General features: G+C 42.3%; 1 protein-coding gene across 48 annotated transcripts in view; it reads right to left on the bottom strand.

Annotated features, from left to right (window-relative positions):
- Positions 1-21144, bottom strand: part of CXXC5 (CXXC finger protein 5) — a 167571-nt gene that overhangs the window by 70555 nt on the left and 75872 nt on the right. For 27 of the 48 annotated variants that reach the window (XR_015733566.1, XR_015733562.1, XR_015733557.1 and 24 more), the window contains one exon: positions 8869-8946. The exons of the other annotated variants lie outside the window; for them this stretch is intronic. The gene's annotated coding sequence lies outside the window, so the exon portion shown is untranslated. The remainder of the gene's footprint in view (positions 1-8868; positions 8947-21144) is intronic. 48 annotated transcript variants of the gene reach the window in all.

Here is a 21144-nt window from a genome sequence, read left to right on the forward strand (position 1 = left end):
GACTGGCCCTCCAACCGCTCTCTAGGCGTCTTTTCCGGCGTTTCATCTCCCTCAGCTCCTCGGTGAACCAAGGAGCCGTGAGGGATCGACACCGGGTCAGAGGCCGCAAAGGCACGACTCGATCCAAGGCCCCACCAGCCGCCCGATCCCAGGCAGCTACCAGGTCCTCGGCCGAGTCGTGTGCCAGATCTTCAGGAATTGGCCCAAGCTCCGTCTGGAACCTATCAGGATCCATCAGGCACCTGGAGCAGATCCATCTAACTGGGTCCGTCTCCCTGCGGCGGGGTGTAGCGGTTCGAAGGTCCAGACGAAGGAGTGAGTGATCTGACCATGACAAGGGTTTCATGTCTATATCCCCTATAATAAGACCACTCAACCACTGGCCAGAGACAAAAATCAGGTCCAGCGTGTGCCCCCCCCCCCGTGAGTGGGGCCATGAACTAACTGGGTCAGGTCCATGGCCGTCATGAAAGCCATGAACTCCCGAGCCATCTCCGACGTTTCACTTAATCTATTAAAACTGAAGGATTTGTCTTAAAAGCACTATAAATTTTGTTCCTCTTTGATTGTACTGCTGGTAATAATATTGTAACTGCAATAGCTCAGATTTGAGGTATTAATTCCAAGCACATTTATAAATTGCTTAAATCCAGTGAAAGCCTCTGAAGTACCGTATTTTTCACACTATAATACGTACTCTCCCCCCAAAATACTGGGTGGAAATGTCTGTGCGTCTTATAGAGCAAATGTTGCCGAGGCCCCACCCACCGCCCGCCTCTTTCTCCTGGAATACCACCGATCAGCTGTTCCAGGCTGCGGGGATCGCCGCCGCCCATCAATGCTGCCTATCGCCACCTCTGCGCATCCCATTTTCAGCTTCTGCACGCCCCATGTTTGGTCTCTGCACATCCCATTTTTGGCCCATTCCAGGTAGCCCTGGAACGGCCCGTAAATGGGCATGCAGAGCTGAAAATGGGATGCACAGAGGCGGCAACACCCGTAGCCTGGAACAGCTGATTGGCAGTATTCTAGGAGGCCAATCCAACCGCTAATCTGCTGCTTGTGCTAAATGAAGCTGACCAGGCTGTTTGCTATTTGCCGCAAGAAGGCAAATTGCTGGGAGGCAGAGGCAGATTTTTTTTTTCGTTTTCCTCCCCCAAAGCTAGGTGCGTCTTATGGTCTGGAGCGTCTTATAGTGCAAAAAATACGGTAAATTATATAAATTAATATAAACTATTAATGTGTATATGAAAATTTGGGGGAGAAGCTCTATAATTCATTAACACACAATTATTCTCCTTTCAAACGCCTAAATTAAAAGCAGATGTTTCATTGAGCAACTCTACAACAAGATAAAACTTCTGCCCCACAACATTATGGCAGAACCCAGACCTAATATAACATTTGTGAAGAGACACTAACACTGCAGACAACCTTAGAAAACCATAGAAATATTGTAGTTGTGCCTATTAGGATTCCCAAAGACTATTGCTACTAGGTATTATGATAATTGCATTTGAATGGGGTTTTTTTAAGTGGTGATTGTGTAACTGCAAAAAATATACTTTTATTTTTCTGAAAAAGCCTTTGCATATGTCACCATTTATATTTCTATCTATAGTTTTATAAATGAGCTAGCTGAACATTTACTTCTCTTGCAATTTTATTTCATCCCAATTTTTTTCATAATTATTTTATCCAAACCAATAAAATATTGAAGAATTCAAGACTTAAGTTTAAATCTTAAAACGTTAATATCATTTTTGTTGTTTGTTACTCAGTTTCCCTTCTGATTCTTTTCCCTCTCTCTTACTCTGAACATATTCACAAACCATTTTATTGTTCTCTCCCCTCTCTCTCAACTCAGCCGAACTTTTAATTTTCCTGACACTCCACAAATCCAGAATCCCTGTATGCATATTTATTGATAAACTAATCCTCATTCTACCTCCTATATGTTTTTTGTTCAATAGTCAGTAGTTTTTTGATGTCGACAGGAGAAGATGTTGGCATCTTCTCCTGTCTCCCAGCTGTGATACCAGCTGCTACTGTTACTGATACTTCTTGAAGTTCGGCAACGAAGACTGCATGGTAGGAGAAATTGTTATTCCCAAGAAAACACCGAACTCATTCAAGGGAGACATATCAAATGGCTACTTTTGAAGAAATAGCCAATTTCTTAATTGTGACTCTTTCTATTCTGATAAATGCTGAGTGACATCAGAATTGGGGTGCCAATCAGGGTCAAAACAATTCTGAATGCAGCCAACAGGCTGGCATGCTGGTGATTGGCTGCCAACAGCATTATATTTCTTCCAGCTGGGCATAGATGCTGAAGGACAGTAATGTACTTCATAGATATGCAAGAAGAAATTCTTCCTGTTGCTCGAGAATTTATTTATTGGCTGTTACTCTCAAACATAATCCCTTTTCCGGGAATACTAATTCACAGCCCACTTCTTTAGACACTGGAATCCTATCCTGCTGAAAGGCCCAACAAATTGGTTAATTGGTTATGAAAACATTCCTATTAAAGAGGAGGCAACCCTTCAATGATCATTTGTAACATGGAAAAAACACAATGAGACATTTCAGGCCATCATGATGACCTGAGTAAAGTACCTCCAACTTAGTCTTCAAGTAGTGATACTCTATTGTTATGGTATTAAGGTGGCCTGGTTTGTGAAATCCTAAGCAGTTTACATTCAGGCAAAAGAGATGAGAAGAGGTCTTCTTTCAAATCTGGTAAGGTTGGAATGTAATTGACAAAAGCATGTAGGTTGACACATGCGATTGATGCTTATGAATATCTTTCAACACATACACACATTATAAATTAATAGTATCACATCCCATGATGCTTTTTCTGCACAGGAACAAAAAAAAATAGAATTTTTAAAAATATTCTTGTTTGAAGTGGACTAAAATAGGAGTTTTTCCTAATTTTTATTCTAAGTTTATCCCAACCACCAGATTTTTAGTATAAACAGCTGCTGAGGGAAAACAGTGAGAACAAAAATAATGCTGCTTGTTTATTTATTTTACTTTGGCACTGTCCAACACCAGAGCAACTCTGGCCAGTTCACAATTTGGAACAGAATATAGTTATGGTTGACAATCAGCCACATGTTTAGACTGTTCAGTATTTTTATCTACCTACTGAGTTTTCCCAAGGACATGGGAGAGTCAGATGTTGGTGCTTGATGGTGTTAAAAGTATGGTGACAGGATGTAAACTCTTTCAAATAAAACTGCTTTTTGCAATTGATTGATTATGATTTTGTCAATGCGGATGGTATTCAAGTGGTGCTCCAGATGTTTTGGAATTGTACCCAAGGCATCTATTACTTTCAGTACTATCTTTGCTTTCTTTTGCCATTATCATTCTACTTCTATTTGCAGGTCTTTCTATTTTGTGATTTTCTCCAGTTGTCTTCTGTTATGCTATCTCCAGGTACTGCCACATCCACCATCCAGAATTCTTTGTCTTTCTTTTCAGTAAAGTCTGGGATTTTGTCTGGCAGATATTTGTCTCTTTGAATTCTAAAGTCCCAGGGCATTTTAGTTTCATTTTTAATTACTTTATCTATTTTGTGATCTTATTAGTTCCTGCTTGCAGGCAAATGGCATTTCTTGCAAATATTCCAATGCATCATTGTTGCTACTTTATCATGCTGTTGTTTGTAGTCTGTCTGTATTATCGTTTTACAGCAGCTAACTGGGTAGTCCATTGTTTCTTCAACTTCTTTGCAGAGGCTGTCTTCTCAATTAAGGTTTTGTTATAGCCCTGTTGGATCTGGGTTCAGAGGAGGAAGAGGAGTTGGAACCAGAACCATCTGACGGAGATGCCACATCTCCTCTGGAACCAGGGTGGATAAAAATCAATGATTTTTTTTTTAAATCAGATTTATTTTTATTTAAATCGGATTTTTTTGATTTTTATCGAATTTATTTTAATAAAAAACTTTTGGGGTAAAAATCTATCGTAAGATAGTTTTCTATTTAAGATACATAAATAATTTAGTTTGTTCAGCATGAAATGGAGCTTAGTTATGTAGCACGAGGCTGTATATTCTGCAACACTGGGACTATTGGTGAGTCAATAGTAGGATAGGAGTAGCAGAGATGACAGTTGCTCTTTAAAAATTATGATTTAAATCAAGCCTTTTTACTAGTGATTTAAATCATGATTTAAATTGTGATTTAAATCAACTCGATTTAAATCAAATCCACCCTGCCTGGAACATCCAGAGATTCCAGGGGCTGAGGATGATGCTGTCCCAGACCCAGAGTAGATAAAAATAGATGACTTTTTTAAAAAATAAAATTTTAAAAATCAGCTTTTTTTCATTTAAATTGGATTTTTTTTAATTTAAATCACATTTTTTTTTATTTTTATCGAATTTATTTTAATAAAATGCTCTAGGAGTAAAAAAATCTATCTAAAGATTTTTTTTAATTTAAGATACATTAATAATTTAGTTTATTCAGCATGAAATGAAGCTTAGTTATGTAGCATGAAGCTGTATATTCTGCAATATTTACATTTTTGGTAAATTCATTCAATGAATCCAAGCTCTGCATGCTGAGATAACATGCACTGCATTGATGCATTCACACAATTTCATAGTAGCCATGAGATAAATCATAAAACAAAGTTCAGGAATATTCCTTAATCCCATTATTTTGCTAATCTATGTACACTACAAACTGTATGATTGTTTGAAGAGAAATGCATCTAATACCAACAGGCTCTAAGTGTGAGGAAGAAGAGCAAGTAGTAAAAATGAAAGTGAAACCTTCTAAACAGCTTATAAATAAAATATTAAAGAGCACTTGTCATTTCAGATCCATCATGACAGCGCCTGTTAGGAGGCATTCAATCATCTGCTGCCTGCCACATCCCTCACCTTGTTGTGTCACTGCTGCACCACCGCCAGTCTCATTAAAGTGAATGGGACTGTTAGTGAGTCAACAGCGGGTCAGAGGAGAAGCCGCTGAGGGACAGAGATGACAATTGCTCTTTAAAAATTATGATTTAAATCAAATCCACCCTGCCCAGACCCTTCTGGCATTGGGGGAAGTGGTCAATTGGACTGGGAGCTGCCTGCCTTCATGAATGCAGGGGAGAATCAGTTGCAGATGGGCAACAGCTGTCAACGTTCCAACAACAAACCCAATCAAAGTAAGCACGGCTGAGACAATCCAATCTCTTAATGCAAAACTTTATTGAGTACATCATATTGGCAAAGATGAGGGCAAAACCAGATCTAATCATTTTCCGTGCAAACCCACATAGTTAAAGTTCAGGTTTGCCCTCCCCCTATTAGACCGGGTCACATTGTCCAATGGAGTCTCCTGGTATTGTTGTGAGAAATTCTTTTGGCTCTGGTACACGTTTCTCATGGCTGGCATCTTGATGTCTGGAACCTAAGTTCTATCTACCCCTCCCCCGCTTCATTGGCAAGCTGAGAAGCAATAATAGTTGCAACAGCAAAAGGACCTTTTGAAGCTTGACAGCAGCAATGAAAGACAACAGATCCCCTCTGACAAGGAACAGCTGCCTCCCCCACCCAATCTGCTGGTGCAGGGAGTGGAGTGAAGGGAAGCTCAGAGGAGGTCTGCAAGGCTGCTCATGAGGAGGCTGCCCCACCCTCCTCATAAGGAACATGTGGCTCAGGGTAATTTAACCAGAGGTCAGGGTATAGTGTGTTTGTTGGGAATAACCATTTATCTTGGCATGCATTCCCCTGACTTTTGTAAACCCTGACTCATGGACTTCTTGTGTTTCAGCTTTTTGATTCCCATACTTTGCTTTGCAGATTCCGACTCTGGACTATGGCAAACGGACCTTGTTTTGCAAACTCTGCACCTGGCTTGTGGACTTAAGACTGTCTTCCTGTTTGGGGGCTTGGTTCTGGTGACTAGTGGACCCAGCTGGTGGGACTGGGTTACATTGACTATGGGTGGTTGTTTTGTGGGGAAGAGTGGAATTTTACCAACACCCATGAATGGCCATCTGTCGTAGCTTAGCAGTGCAGTAAGAGACTTTATTAGTGCCTGTATCTGCCTTCGAAACCTGGATCAGAAGAGACTTGGTCATGTGCAGATAAGAATTAGACCCAAAGGTGCTTTTTCAGGAGGCAACTGGACTTTTTTTTTTTCTTTGAAGATGTTTCGCTTCTCATCCAAGAAGCATCTTCAGCTCTGACAGGATAGTGGGGAACGGAAAGTTTTATATTCCTTGCAGACTGATGGTCATTTGCATCCTTTTAGAGGGTTGTTGAGACACTTGGAAGTTTATCTGCGTCCTCAGGGTCACCTGAGTAGTGCTCCTGATTCCTGTAGTCTGCAGTTTTTTCTCTGGAAATCCATTCCTATTCCGACACCATTCAAAGGTGTTCATCCCAAATTGGATAGCTAAAAGTCTGTAGAGTTTCTCAGTCATCCAGGACATGGTTGTCCCAAAGGTGTTTTTTCAGGAGGCAACCTGAATGGATTTGAAGCAAAATGTCTTCAAAGAAAAAACAATAAAGTCCAGTTGCCTCTGGAAAAAGCACCTTTGGGACAACCATGACCTGGATGACTGAGAATCTCTACAGACTATAAGAATTAGACCTTCTATCTCTTTCTTCAACTTTTCTGCTCTTAGCCATTTCCTAGTCTTTTAGATGTCTGTTTTATCTGCTAGTTTATTATTATCATTATTATCTCGTGTGCCAGAGGTGGCACGCAGAGCCCTCTCTGTGGGCACGTGCACCGTCGTCAGCTGCACTTCTGGTTTCTGCGTGCGCATGTGCACCAGCCAGGTGGTTTCCAGTGCTCCGGTGCACACGCACATTCCGTTTTGGGCACTTGGTGCCGAAAACGTTCACCATTACTGCCATATATGATGGAATGAGGGGTGTCACTCTCCCCTGCCAAAGGCCTGGGTGAAGAGTCAGGTCATTATAGTTCTTTTAAATTTTAGCATAAATAAGAATGAGATAATGCAATGGCAGTCCAGACAACAAAAACAACATAACAACAAAAAGCATCTCTAAAAAAGTAGATTCCACCCAATGCTCACATTTCCCTTGTCCTGTTGATGCACAATGTCTTGCCAGCTCTGATATAGTGCAAAAGTTCTCACTATGCTAAATAAACTCCCAGTATATGTGTAGAGGGGTACAGTGATCAAATAATGCATAAACGGTAAGAGAAAGTGAACAACCACTCAGCCCTGGGAAAAGGGAAGACATGAGAAGGAACTCATCATAAAAAAAGCCTTCATTCTGTGTTTGGTGTAAGGGGGTAGACAAATACTCTGGGAGGTTTTTAAGATGTTATTATGCTCTACAACAGTAAAGTAGTATTCTTGAATACTTTGCTTTGTTGTTTACTGACCTGTATTATCTCAGAGGGCTGACAATATATGCTATAGTACTTTACAATTCTGAGTAAAATAAACTTGAAACAAATCCCTTGCTTCCTCAGTTTTTGACTAGGGCAACAAGCAGATAGGATGGTAAGTCATACCAAATTCTACCTACTGAAAAAATTACCAAAGTCATTACAACATTACTTGCAACAGCAGTGTAACAGTTAAGCATGTTGTTTGAAGAATGACTGCAAAACCAGAAGCCCAGCAAAACAGTAAGAGCAATAGACTCACTTCAATTAGCCCATAACCAATGTAACAACTGTAAAAAAATATACTTTAGTAATGAGCAGTTTGACACTTCTTATCTCAAGAAGAATATTGTGCTTAAACTGTTTGCTGTAGAAATTCTAAATTCCAGCCCCTTCTAATATTGTATACCATAAAGTTATTTACTTCCTCCATTTTACTTTTTCTTATTTATTCTTATGTGTATTTAAACAAGGATGTAAATAAACTGGACAAGTTTTATAAATATATTTTATATGTTTAGTTAACACAGTTCAACAGGTTTTATATTTTTATGCTATCTTAAATTTATCTATCTATCTATCTATCTATCTATCTATCTATCTATCTATCTATCTATCTATCTATCTATCTATCATCTATCTGGATATTTTACTGTGTTTTCTTTTGTCCCCACTAGTTACACTAGTTTTAAATTCCTATTACTTCTTATAGGAGGAAGACTTAAGATACTTTAAATGTTGTTCTATTTAACACCAACTAATGGAAACATTTTCCCTAAAACTGGAACTTTTTCCCTGCCAACTTTTGCACACTTTCATAGTTTAGAGCTCAGATTATTCTTTTAATTAATCTTCTCTATTAAAAAAAAATGGAGAGGCAGTAAAAAAGTTGAAGCAGTTAAGAGAGTCATCCCCGCCCCCCGGGTTGCTTGTGAAATTTGTAAATTGTGAAGTTTGATTTATACTTTCAGAGTAGATAAAATGCAGTAGAAACTGCATTCTCCCCACCCCACCCCAATATCCTGTGTTCTTTCTTTATTATATAGTTGTAAAACCTATTCAATTAATATTATTAATCTTATCATACTAGGGTTCTGAGTGTAAATCTTGATCTTTCTGGTAGCCACAGGCAAAAATCCTGATTCTATATCATATAAATTAGGTAATTGCATGGCAGAAGGGTCTTTTGTGATTTTTAGATTGAATAGTCAGACAAAGAAAAACATTACTAGCCATGCATTTGAGAAACTGATTTCTGACAATCTCATAGTTGGGTCAAGGAAAATTTAGGACCTCAGTAACAGGTTTACAACAATAAAAATTAAGAGCAATAGAGGGATGCCTGGAAAAGTCATTCAGCAACATCTGGAGCAACATCCATTTTTCTAGATCATACATTATGTTCCTCTTATTTGTAACCTATTTGACTTTTTGATTATTGTATTTCAAAGATTAAGATGGTATCTTAATACCCCACCTCTGGATGAATGTTCTTTAACTGAACGTCCTCTTCTTCAGGAAACCTTTTCTATCTTTTCCTTACTTGTGCAAAAAGCTGAAATAAACAGAACACTAAGATATAAAATTAAGTAAATTTCAAAAAAACCTTTATTTTAAAATCTGAAAATGTAATTCTTTAATATTAAGTATTATTTTTTATAAAATTGTAAAGACTTACAGTATCTGCATGTGCAAGTGGTACACTGCTGACATTAGAATATGCATGGAATAAATGAGAGTAAACAGAGGCCTGAAGATTAAGAGGCTTGAAGATTCATGGCCACAAACTCATGCACACATTAACTCACTGCCACCACCTTGTTTAAAAAAAATTGATGTTGCTTATTACAGAAAATGAAAGGAGGGAAAATATAATCTATAAGGAAGGATTAAGAATGACATGATAACTGTCTTCCAGTACTTGAGGGGCTCTCTCAGAGAGGGGGTTGACATTCTCCAAAACACTTGAGGGCAGGACAAGACACAATGGGAGAAAGCTCATTAAAGAGAGATCCTACAAATCATTCAATAATGTCCATCTTTTAATTCTTTCCAATCCACTGAAATTGGAAAAAATACATAAACAGGCTTGGAAGCACTGTCTACCTGCACCTCACAGCAGGATAACTCCAAACACAGAACAGAAATGAGACCAGATTTGAAGTGATGGTAGAAACCAGCAAAAGAAAAACATGATTTCAAGGATGAATAAGGTGCTTTCTGAAAAAAGAAATGGTGGACTGAAGACGGCTTCACAAGAAGTGGAGCCAATGACTGCAGTGAAGAATGAACAGCCTGCAAGTAGACCAGTTCTTTGAACCTCTCTCCAGATAAGGAGAGGACTTGAGATTACCCACAAGTGCTTCACACAGCTGCTTCTCATGAGAAGACCACAGATAGTGGTCTCTGGTGGGTTTGGAGGTCTGAGAGATGATGGAGTAGCCATCTTGCTCAAACCATGGCACCTTTGGAAGGAAACTGCATTCGCATACTTACTTTTCTAATCACTTTCTGAGAAATTGCTTATTAACTGTATTTTAGCTATATTAGAAAACTTTGCATTGACAAGCCTGAAAACATCAGGTGAGTTTCCTTTAATCCTTAGGAAAAGATAAAATAAGTTTTAAATACAAGTTTATGGGCATACACACACGGACACACATACATAGGTACATACAGACATACACAGGCACTCAGATGCGTGTACACGTACGTGTGTGTATATACACATACATATATATACCCCCACACACACATACATACATATAAACACACGATAGACGATAGAGAGAGAGAAAGAGAGACAGACAGATAGCAAAAGGGTGATTAGAATTCAGATTTTGGAAAATTACAAACGAACTAATAGTCCAGATGGATTTGAAATAAGATTTTGGAATTACAAGAATCTTTCTCACAGGAAAATGCTTTTGTTTTGAATTATTTTTAAAAACAGTGATAAGATGGGGCTGTGAAGATTGGACATTAGAGAGAACTAGAAGGAACCAAAGATTACAATTAAAAGAGAACACATAAACTCAATTTACAATTTATAGAATGGAGCAAAATATTCTAACCTTGGACATATTGAAGGGCATTTTTGAAAAATGGACTCAGAATGTAATATTAATAGGGTTAACAGAGACAGCTGCCTATAAGCAGATATTGTGCCTAAAAGATATTATTTAATTTATTTCTATATCAAACTTATTAACCACTCATCTTCCTCACAGAAGGGCTCTAGGTGGTGTAGAATTAAATCATTACAATAAAATATTAAAACCAAATAATTTAAGATTATAAAATGAAAAATGAAAAACATTATAAAATTGCAAGAGATGGAGAGATCCAAGACGGGGAGACTAAGAGTTGTTAATACAGGAGGGGGAGGGAGTTCTCATGGGACTAACTAGCTCCCTGGTTCTGTGGGGGCCCGTGTCTCCCACACAAGGCTACATAGCCAGGTTTTGACCCCTTTGTGGAAGGCCAGAAGATTGGAGGCTTTCCTCACTTTGGGTGGCAAAATGTTTCACAAAGCAAGAGCAGCAGCAGAAAAGGCCCTCTTCCTTGACCTCACCAGTCGGAATTCTCCCATTGATGGCCTTCCCTGCCTGAGCAAATGGGATGGGCTGATGTGATGGAGAGAAGATGGTTCTGTAGGTAAACCAGTCCTATGCTATGTAAGGCTTTATAGATAACAACACCTTGAATTGGATCTAGAAGCAAACTGGCACCCAGTGCAGTACGTGGAGCAGAAGTATCATATGTGCCCTTCTTTGGGCACTCAGTATAGCTTCTGCGGCTGCATTCTGTACCAGTTGATACCATCCATACAGAACACTCTGTTCAGGTAAAAAGATACCACATCCCTAGCAAAGGTAGTGCTTGACTTACAACCACAATCGGGACCAGAATTTCTGTTAGTAAGCAAGGTAAATGAGATTTTATTACCATTTTTGCCATGGTTCTTAAATCAATCACAGCAGCTGTTAAGTGAAACATATTGTTAAGAGAATCCAGCCTTCCCCATTGAGTTTGCTTGTCGGAAACCAACTGGGGAAGGTCAGAAGGGGCGTTGGTCCTACCTGATACGCACCTTCTCGTTGGGTGGAGACAGCAGCTAGGAATGGGTGTTCTCGCCTGTTCAGCTTGAAGGACTGAGTCTGTAGCAAAATTAAGCTCTGCCCTTGTTGCTAGGAATATCCAGCTTTTGACAAAGACGACAAACAGACTCGGTGTCTCGGGAGAAAGAAAGAAAGGTTAACAAGGAAGACCGGACAGTCAAAAGGTGGGGCTGGCTGCTGTCTCCACCCAACGAGAAGTTGCGTATCAGGTAGGACCAACACCCCTTCTCCATTGTGGGTGGAGACAGCAGCCACCCCCAGATGTAGCACTGCCCCCAGCAGTGGACAGCACTGCCCCCAGATGTAGAATACGTGTCGACGAGACCAATTGACTTTTCGCTATATTAATAGAGAAACTGTGCCCTCGGAGACAATGCATAGTTACTTGGAGATCCTCTAAGGAGAGATGTTCAGAAGAGGACTGAAATAAAATATCATCCAAGTAACATTGGACATGGATAGGGATGGCCCGGAGATGAGCCGCCAAGGTGGCAAGTACCTTAGTAAAGGCACGGGGAGCAGAAGACAGTCCAAATGGTAAGGCACAATACTGATAATGCGTACCGGCATAATAAAACCACAGATATTTGCGATGTGGGGGGAAAATGGAATATGTAAATAAGCCTCAGTGAGGTCAATGGAAGTGAGGAAGTTGCCCTTCCTGATGCCAGCCAAAATAGATTGAAGAGACTGCATTTTGAACCGTTTATAAACCACATAACGGTTCAATCTTCTAAGGTCCAGAATAGGTGTCCACACACCCGAGAATCTGGGGACCAGAAAGAGCAAGGAATAGAACCCTTGGCCCATCTGATCCTCTGGCACCTGCTGGATGGCTTGAATATCCAGTAGGTGTTTCATGGCCAAATCCATGAGGGCCTTTTTGTGCCCGTCTTTAGAGACAGGACAGTGAATAAAGAAAGTTGGAGGGGTAGAGAGAAATTCAAGGGATAGACCAGATATTACCGTATCCCTGACCCAAGAGTCCAATGTGAGAATGTCCCATTGGTCAGCAAATAGAGCTAGCCTGCCACCAATGGAACCATCAGACCTGCATCTATCGTTGACGGCAAAAAGGATGGCTTCCTCCCCCTCGAAAGGGCCACCTGCCAGGGGGAGTTCTACCTCTGTATCGCCTGTCTTGGGTCCCCCACTGTCTAGGTATGAAGGACCCCCGAGAATGAGAAATTCCAGTGCCCCAGTCAGATCCCCTCACAGGAGGCCTGCAGAAAAAGGGAGAGAATCGAGTGTCAGTTTTACGCTGCGAAGAAGGCAATATTTTGCGTTTTGTCTTTCGACTGTATGAGAAAGGGTTCCAAAGAAGAGCCAAATAAATTGCCCCCCGTAAAGGGGGAAGATGCCAGGCGCCACTTGTGATGGGCATCCACCTCCAATGTCGAAGCCAAACAAGCCAGCGTGCCACCACCGTTGAAGCCATAAAGTTCGAAGCGAAGCAGGCAGAGTCGAGGGTGGCATCTGCCGAAAACTGGACTGCCGCGATGATTTTATTTAAATCTTGCTGCAGCCTGGAGTCCTCAGGAGGCAATTTGCTTAACCAAAGCAGTGTCGCCCTGTTGAAGAAGGAGGCCGTGGTGGCAGATTTAATCGCCCAAGCCGCCCCCAAATGAGCACGTTGGAGAGTTTGGTCAGAACAGCATTCCTCAGGATGAAGACCTTCATCAGGTTCACCCGGGATGGCAGTGTGAGGCAGTAACGCTGCCACATGGGCATCAACTGTGGGTAGTTGGAGCAGATTAGCCATGTCGGGAGCCACATTAAACAAACGCTTGTCCATGGAAGAAGGAGCTGGAGCGGAACCAGGCGACGACCACTGGCGTTGAATAACATCCAGGAAAAGTGGAGGAGCTGGAATAGAATTGACAGATTTAGTAGGCTCAGAGAAAAGGGGGTTAAACGACCTTTGGGGTGTTGGAGGGACCTCTCCAGTAACCATTGGGCCCAGTTGCACCACTTGTGACGCTTTAAAGAGTAAGGATTTAAAAATTGCCGGAGGAAAAAGACCAGTAAAGGCCGGTTGTTCCGGCTCAAGGCCCTCGTCATCAGACAAGTCCGGTTCCGGGTGGTCAACCTCATCAAGAGTCGCTGGACGGGTCGCATGCGACAGAGCCGACAACTCTGATTCCGGACAGGATAGCAGAACATCCTCAACGTCCCTCCCAGGAGAAGCAGAAGGAACAGATCTCACAGAAGAAACTCTGCCAGGACGCAGATGACCAGCTTCCAGCGACATCTGTAGAGCCCTGGAAAAAATCTGTTGCAGATTATCAGGGAGCACATAGTCTCTATTGTGTGTGAGAAAGGATTCAGTCACCCCTGAAACTTGGCTCGGAGCAGTCTCCATGGACCCCACTAGAGGAGGAGGAGGAGGAACCAAGGCCATAGAAGGGCCCCACAAACCTGCAGTGAACACAGAAATGGGACAGTCCTGGAGGGAAACCTGGTCAGGTGTCACTACAGAGGGGAGAACCTGGGGAAGCACCTGCAGTGGAAGGGTCTTACACTTGCTGGCCTTACTGCAGATTTTCTGCAAGGCCTGGTCCCTGCGCCTCTCGTCCCTGGTGGCAACTGAGCTGTAGCTGCCAGGGGTATGATGAGAGCGAGACTATCTGTCCCCTGGGGGCATGTCCATGTTATCAGGGGCTTGAGTCGTTCCTGAGTCCAGGCTCAAGGGCACCCTATCAGCTTGCCCAATAGACCCGGCCTTCCGGCCATGTTTTGATTTAGAAAGTGCCTTAGACATCCTTATTGTAAAAATGAAATGCTCTGTGCCTGTTAGGAGCAAGGCAGGTCAAAGCCTAAGGCAGACTGGTCCCCAAAATGGCTGCCAGCCAGTAGAATAATTGCAAATGGCCACCTTAAATTCAAGAAAACAACCAGGGCACTTCTTCCTGGAGAAAGCTGCCGGTGAAAAACCTCCAGTTCAATTAGCTGGGAAATCCCCAGCCCTAGATAGATAGCAGAAACAAGGGCCCCCTTGGGTAAGCAGTTGCAAGGCACAAACGCGCTATTAGAATTGAGCACGAATTTCAAATGGCGGCTGTTATCAGACAATGGAGCGCGAAGCTCCTGATGGCCACAAAATGGCACCCAACGGCCAGGCAGTGGAGCGTGAAGCTCCTGAATGGCCAAACGGCTCCCAACAGCCAGGCAATGGAGCGCGAAGCTCCCGATGCCCAAAACGACTCCCAACAGCCAGGCAATGGAGCGTGAAGCTCCTGACAGTCCAAAGCAATCCAAACAGCCAAAAAATGGAGCACGAAGCTCCTGAAACTCAAATAGCGGTCATTAACAATAACGTGGCTGTCCCTGGGATTGTTGCCACCAAGCCGGGAATGCTCGCCGTGGAGGGCTGGCTCCTTCGATGCTTTAAGCAGGCAGGAGCAATGGGAGCTTAAGCTCCAACAGCTGGTCTTCATGTTGGACGGCCTCCGGCAAGATGAAATAAGCAATGGCCATCTGTGCAGCTCTCAACGGAGCATGAAGCTCCTCACCAAATCTTCCGGCTTGCTATGTTCACCTCAAACCCCCAGGAGAAAAGCCTTCAAGGCCCTCCGAAACGCCTGCTAGTTCAATGGTTGAAATTGGGGGGGGGGGGATATCCCCTCACAGGCAGGCAAGCCTGTAGGGAAAAGAACCAAGTCCAATGAGGGCAAGGTTCCCAGTAACTCACAGTTCGATGAGAACAACAATAATCAAAGTCCAAATGTCAAAGACAGCAATAATGAAAGATAAAGGGAAGGTGGTTAAGAGACCCAGCCCAAGACATCTGTCCAGTCTGAAGGACTGAGAAAAAAGCTGGATAATCCTAACAACAAGGGCGGAGCTTAATTTTGCTACAGACTCAGTCCTTCAAGCTGAACAGGCAAGAACACCCATTCCTGGCTGCTGTCTCCACCCACAATAGAGAATTGGCAATCACATGCCCCCAGGCTGTTGCAACTGTATAAATACAATTCGGTTGCCAATTGCCCAAATTTTGATCACATGCTCATATGGACATTAAGTGGGCCGGTCATAAGTCATATATTCAAACAGTCACTAAATGAATGGCTTTATAAGTTGAGAACTACCTTTACAAAGTTTCTGGAGGCCATGACTTGATTCGATGCCCACAATTATGTGTAGAACTTTTTCCTCTTTGAAAACTTAGGATTTTGCTTTTTAAATTCCTCATGGAAAATAAGAAGACGGGCAAGGAGCAGAATGGATTCTTGGGAATGGTCTTTACAGTGAATAGTTTTCTGACAAATATAGACAAGATAATAGAGACATTTTCAGGCACAACTTTGAAAGCCTAAAGCCTAACAAAATTCTAATAAATTAAATTGTAGAAAAAAAATGACAAATTAAAAGTTAATAAGGCATGAAGTGTCTATAGTATGCTCCTGAGAACTCAGAAGTAGCTCACTAATCTCCCTAATACTGGCTTTCATTTCAGTGGTCTACATATTAGTCAAAGAAATACCAATATTTTTTTAAAAAATAAGAAAATTACAAGATTATATATCTATAGCATCTCAGTTAGTATTAGTATAAATCACTGTGAAGGCTAAGAAAATCAATTGCTTGCTAAGAAAGGAAGCTCTTAGTAAACACTATGTAGGTATATATATACTCATCAATCTTTTAGAATTATTCTAGAGTACTCATGGTTGGTTTGGTGACTAAGAGTCAGTCACTCTCTCTCAGCCCAACTCACCCTACAAGTTTGGTTGCTGCAGGGAAAATAGGTGGAAGGAGTATTTAGTATTTTCACCATCTTGAATTATTTTTTATAAAAATAACTAGACAACCTATTGAATCATCATTTCAGGGCTATTTCAGAGAAAGAGTGAACAAGAGCAACAAAAGAAGTGGGAACAGGAACGACTTCCTCCCAGTTTGATTGGGCTGACTGCCCTCTGGTAGCTCATGATGGGACCAGTCTACCCAGTCACACATTTCGGTCACTTAAAGGTTATAAACAAAGAGTTTTAATAGTATGTATAAAAGCAGGATTAAAAATCTAAATACAAAGACAGAAACAGTTGAATATTTTGGCTTTGTAACTCTAAGGTTACAAAGGGTTGCACATGCATGCTTCATTATACCATGTTTCCCCCAAAATAAGACCCTGCCTTATATTTGTTTGAACCCCGAAATAAGGGCTTGGCCTTATTTTGGGGTTTTTTTATTATTTTGGGGCACAATTGGGGGTGGCAGGTGAGGGGTAGGGTGGGGGAGAAGCGAGGGGCAGGAAGCCCTGCCATGCCCGGCGAGGTGGGGAGAAGAGATGGCAACAATGGCAGCTGATTGATTGAGGCTGCAAAAGCAGCAGGAGGCCCCATGTGTCTCGCGCCCCCTTCAAGAACAGTCTTACCTCAATCAGTTGCCAAGAGCTTGGCCCTGATTGAGGCTCCCTGGGGTGGAGCCCGCAGCCCGGTGCTTGAGAGAGTCTTGGGGGGGGGGGAAACTTCCCTTTACATAACCCAGCCTCTCTTTCAGGTGGCCAGGAAGCCCCCTCCTACCATGCAGCCGACTGGTTAAGAATTGGGCGGTCCTGGGAACCACTCCCTGGCTGGACATGGAACTCCAGCAGGAAGGCATCTCCTTTGGGCTACTGAGCACTAGCCTGCAATCCTACTTGGTGCTGCAGGTACCAGGCTACAATCCTGGGTCTGGCGGGTGCTGCAGCTCTCAGACCAGCTGTGTGTGAGGTACCGTAGTTCCAGCGGGAAGTAGTGGAGTTTGCTGGGTAGCAACCGGGGCTTGGCGGTGGACTGCGCTGGGCAGAAGGCGAGGTGGTTGCAGAGCTGCCGCAGGCAACTGGGGCAGCCCTATGCTTGCTTGCCTCGCAGAGCTGGCACAAGAGTTGCAGCGGCCACCAGGGCCAGGGCCTAAAAAGCGTGTGGCTCAGCATAGCTGTAGCCAGGCGTACAAGCCGGCACTCAGCAGCCCAAACATTTGATAATGCAGACCAGCGCCTATTGGGCACCCAAACACTTTCCACCCGTTTCTTCTCCTGGGCGAAAAGTGCATGGCAGTTCAAGAGATCAAATATCTCTGTGTGTGTGTGAGCGACAGAGAGAGAGAAGAGGAGAAACAGTGGAGGGGAACCAGGTAAGAGGATCAAGCCTCCCCTGCCCAGAAGCAACGTGCAGCCTCTCACAGTAACAAGAATTGGCTGCAATTCCTTTTACCGTGAGAGGCTGCACGTTGCAAAAAAGAATGAAGCAAGGCGGGGGGATGGAGGACAAAGCAAGGCAGAGCTGTGGAGCTGTCCCAAGGCCCCACATCAGCTTACCTAAAGGCAGGCCACCCACACCAAACCCTCCCCCTTCCCCCCAGGACAGCCACACCTCTTCACTAACCTTCTTTCCAGCTCCATTCTCCACTGCACATTCAGGACAAGAAAAGTAGTGTTGTATATGGTAAAAAAAAATACTGGTAGTTAAGACCTTCCAACTTCTCATGAAGAAAAAAAAATCTCGCGAACTTGGAAGATGTTTTTACAGTAGCCCCACAGACTATGAAACTTTTCTTACCCTACATGTAAAGGTGGAGAACGGAGCTGGAAAGCAGGTTAGTGAAGGGATTGGCTGTCTTGGGAGGGTTGGGGTGGGTGGGTGAGGGTGTGTGTATGTGTGAGAGAGAGGGGGGGTGGGGAGAGACGAAGGGAACATTGCTGCCAGCTCTGGATAACTCTGAGGTTGGATCAGCTCTCTCTCTCTCTCTCTCTCTCTCTCTCTCTCTCTCTCTCTCTCTCTCTCACACACACACACACACACACACACACACACACACACACAGAGTTCTTTCTCTGGGATCACAGCACAGATGTTCCTCCCAGGATTGCAAGGCTGAAGGCTTCAGATGGAGCATTTTGGGGATATGTGTCTGTGCTGCATCCAAAGTAAAGAACAATCGGCAGGAAAAGGGGGAGTGGGCCGGCAGGTGGGGAGGTGCTCTGGAGATTTGGGCCGAGTTGCACAGCCCTCGCTGACTTAGCTGATCAGCGGGCAGCAATTAAGGGGCTGAACCTCCAGGTGACTGGGGAAGGGAAGGGCAGCCTCCTGTGCTGGCCACGCCCACTCCTTTACTTGGGCTTATTTTCAGGGGAGGGTGTATATTTATGCCCACCTCAAAAATCAGCCTTGGCCTTATTTTCGGGACATGTCGTATTTTTGGGGAAACACGGTACATCGTTTTTACAAATACAGGGTTTTTTGAGGTTTTTCTTGAATGTTGCAGTAAGGTGGTTTTTTCTACAATGGAAAAGAATAGTTTTATCTTCATTCCAGCAGAGTTAACTGTTCAGCTGAACTGCAATGAATATGTGGAACATAAACACAAAGGGAAGCACCTCACAATGATCCTCATTAAATTAATAAACTTCTCAATGCAAAGAGCAGCAGGAAAACCAGGTCTTTAATTGGAATCACTGGCAACAGTTAAAACCCAAGTCAACTGAAAGTTTTAGAGACACCCATCATTTTATAATGCTTATAATGCATTTATGTGTTTGTTTTTGATAATACATACTTGGCATTTTCCTAAGACTTCTAAAGTGTCACAAGGATTCTGTTTCATTGGAAGGCTCAGATATAAATTATGTAAGTAAATAAAATGTGATAAAGACTGAAGCAACCTTGAAAATATGTGTCAAATTTCTATCTTGCTTCAAGGTATTTATACATTCTGGGTTTTTTAAATTAAGTTCCTTTCCAAAGGTTGTTGATTAAATTTAGCAGGAATAGAATAGCAAACTAATTGCCTTACGAACTGATATCTTAAAAAAACAGAGAACGGGGAAAAAACTTGATTAGGCAACTTTGGTGCTTGATGTCTTACCTGATTTAAACCTTTTTAAAACAGAAAAAACTAACGAACAAGTATGTATATACATCAAATAAGAAATGATGAGATGAAAACAAACATTTGAGAAATTGTGTCAAAGTTGGTAAGGTCTGGTTTTCTGACAGAACAAAACTATAAATATTGTGAGTGTCCTGCCATCGAAAACACTGAATATTTTTTTCAAAAAAAATGTCATGAGGATAAATTCTAATAACAAAAGTTAAGGCATACTTGTCCTTTTGCAGCAGGGGTCCACAAAAACAGCTAAAGAAATGAAGCCAACAAGTGACCTCAATGGATGCTTTTCAATACAGCCTGTGAATAGCTAGACAATAGCAAAGATACATTTCTATTTGGTTGAAGCCTCTTCCTAATTTATATATTCAGCTCCTGCGTTTCACATTTAACAAGCTACCTGCAAAGCTCAATGAACAGAACTGTATTTCTGTATTTAACAGCCAAAAGCTCAACATCTAGTAATCCTACCAGCAATGCATATGAGCAATATAGCATTTTGCATTTGAGAGTCTGACTGAACAAGAACATATACATAGGGCTAGCAGTGCTACATCAAACTCCCACTGCAAAAAGAAAATAAACCAGCAATTTTTCCTTTTTTCAATTTCAATATTTTTCTTATGCTCAAAATTATTCTAAATCTTTGAATATACACTTAATTTTGCCTCTCAGTACTTCAGTAAATGATTAGGTTTTTACTATTGTCTATAGAGTAGGTACTTACAATCATTTATAAAGTTATGGTCTTTAAAAGCTATAACTTAAATAAAAGAGTTTTAATAATGGTGCATATGCCATTCATAAAACCAGGAAATTGGAAATTTTTATAAATGTTTATAACACTGCATGGACTTTTGGATGATCTATTTCTAAATAGGAACCCAACTACAAAGATGATGTATTTTCCACATTAGGCAGTGGGATAAAAAGAGCAAAAATGGAGTTGGTCCCTGCTAGCCTTCCTTCCTCATAACTTTTGTTTGCTAATGGTTTATGTCTTGAGAAGATTGCAGGAGATGCTTTTATCACATATGCATCAAGAATAAGAGAACTCAGCTCTGACCCTTCCTTTTTTAGTCTCATTCCCAACTGAAAATTGAACATTGGACTTACCTGAACTCTCATTATGTGAGAGTCCAAGCAATAGGTGTTAACCTCGTTTGATTGGCCAGAGACTGAGCTAAAAATTGTTTCTGTGGCCACACCTCCTCTTCCTGGGTGGATTCCAGTTTCTTTACCGATAAGATGGTGCGGGAGAGGCATAACCTGTAAAGGAAGATCATCCGCTCCTAAACCCTGGACCCTTATGGAACCAGGGAGGGGTTGGATTCTCACGCAGCGCACATAGAACTATGTTCAGGTAAGTCCAACATTCATTCTCCTGTGCGCTGCTTAGAGAGTCCAAGCAATGGGATATACCCCAGTTAATTATCCCCAGGGCAGGAAATGGATGGGTTCAGGATTCCCCCAACTGGAAGAATCTGTTGTAGCACCCATCTTCCAAACGCTGCCTCGGCCGAGGCAAACTGATCTATTTTGCAGTTCTTGATGAAAGGTGAGAGCACCGCCCAGGTAGCCACCCTGCAAATTTCCAGGATAAAACCCCTGTGTAGCCCAAGTCGCCGAGATGGCTGTGCTCCTTGTCGAGTGTGCCATAATATGGGCGGGCTGTGGTCTGGCCTGATGCTCGTAGGCCAATGCGATGCACACTTTGAGCCAGCGACGGATGGTAGATGGAGTGACCCTTGAGCCCATTA

This window comes from Pantherophis guttatus, chromosome 3 (genome assembly GCF_059756535.1).
Source record: "Pantherophis guttatus breed Tessera chromosome 3, ASM5975653v1, whole genome shotgun sequence".
NCBI classification, from domain to species: Eukaryota; Metazoa; Chordata; class Lepidosauria; order Squamata; family Colubridae; genus Pantherophis; species Pantherophis guttatus.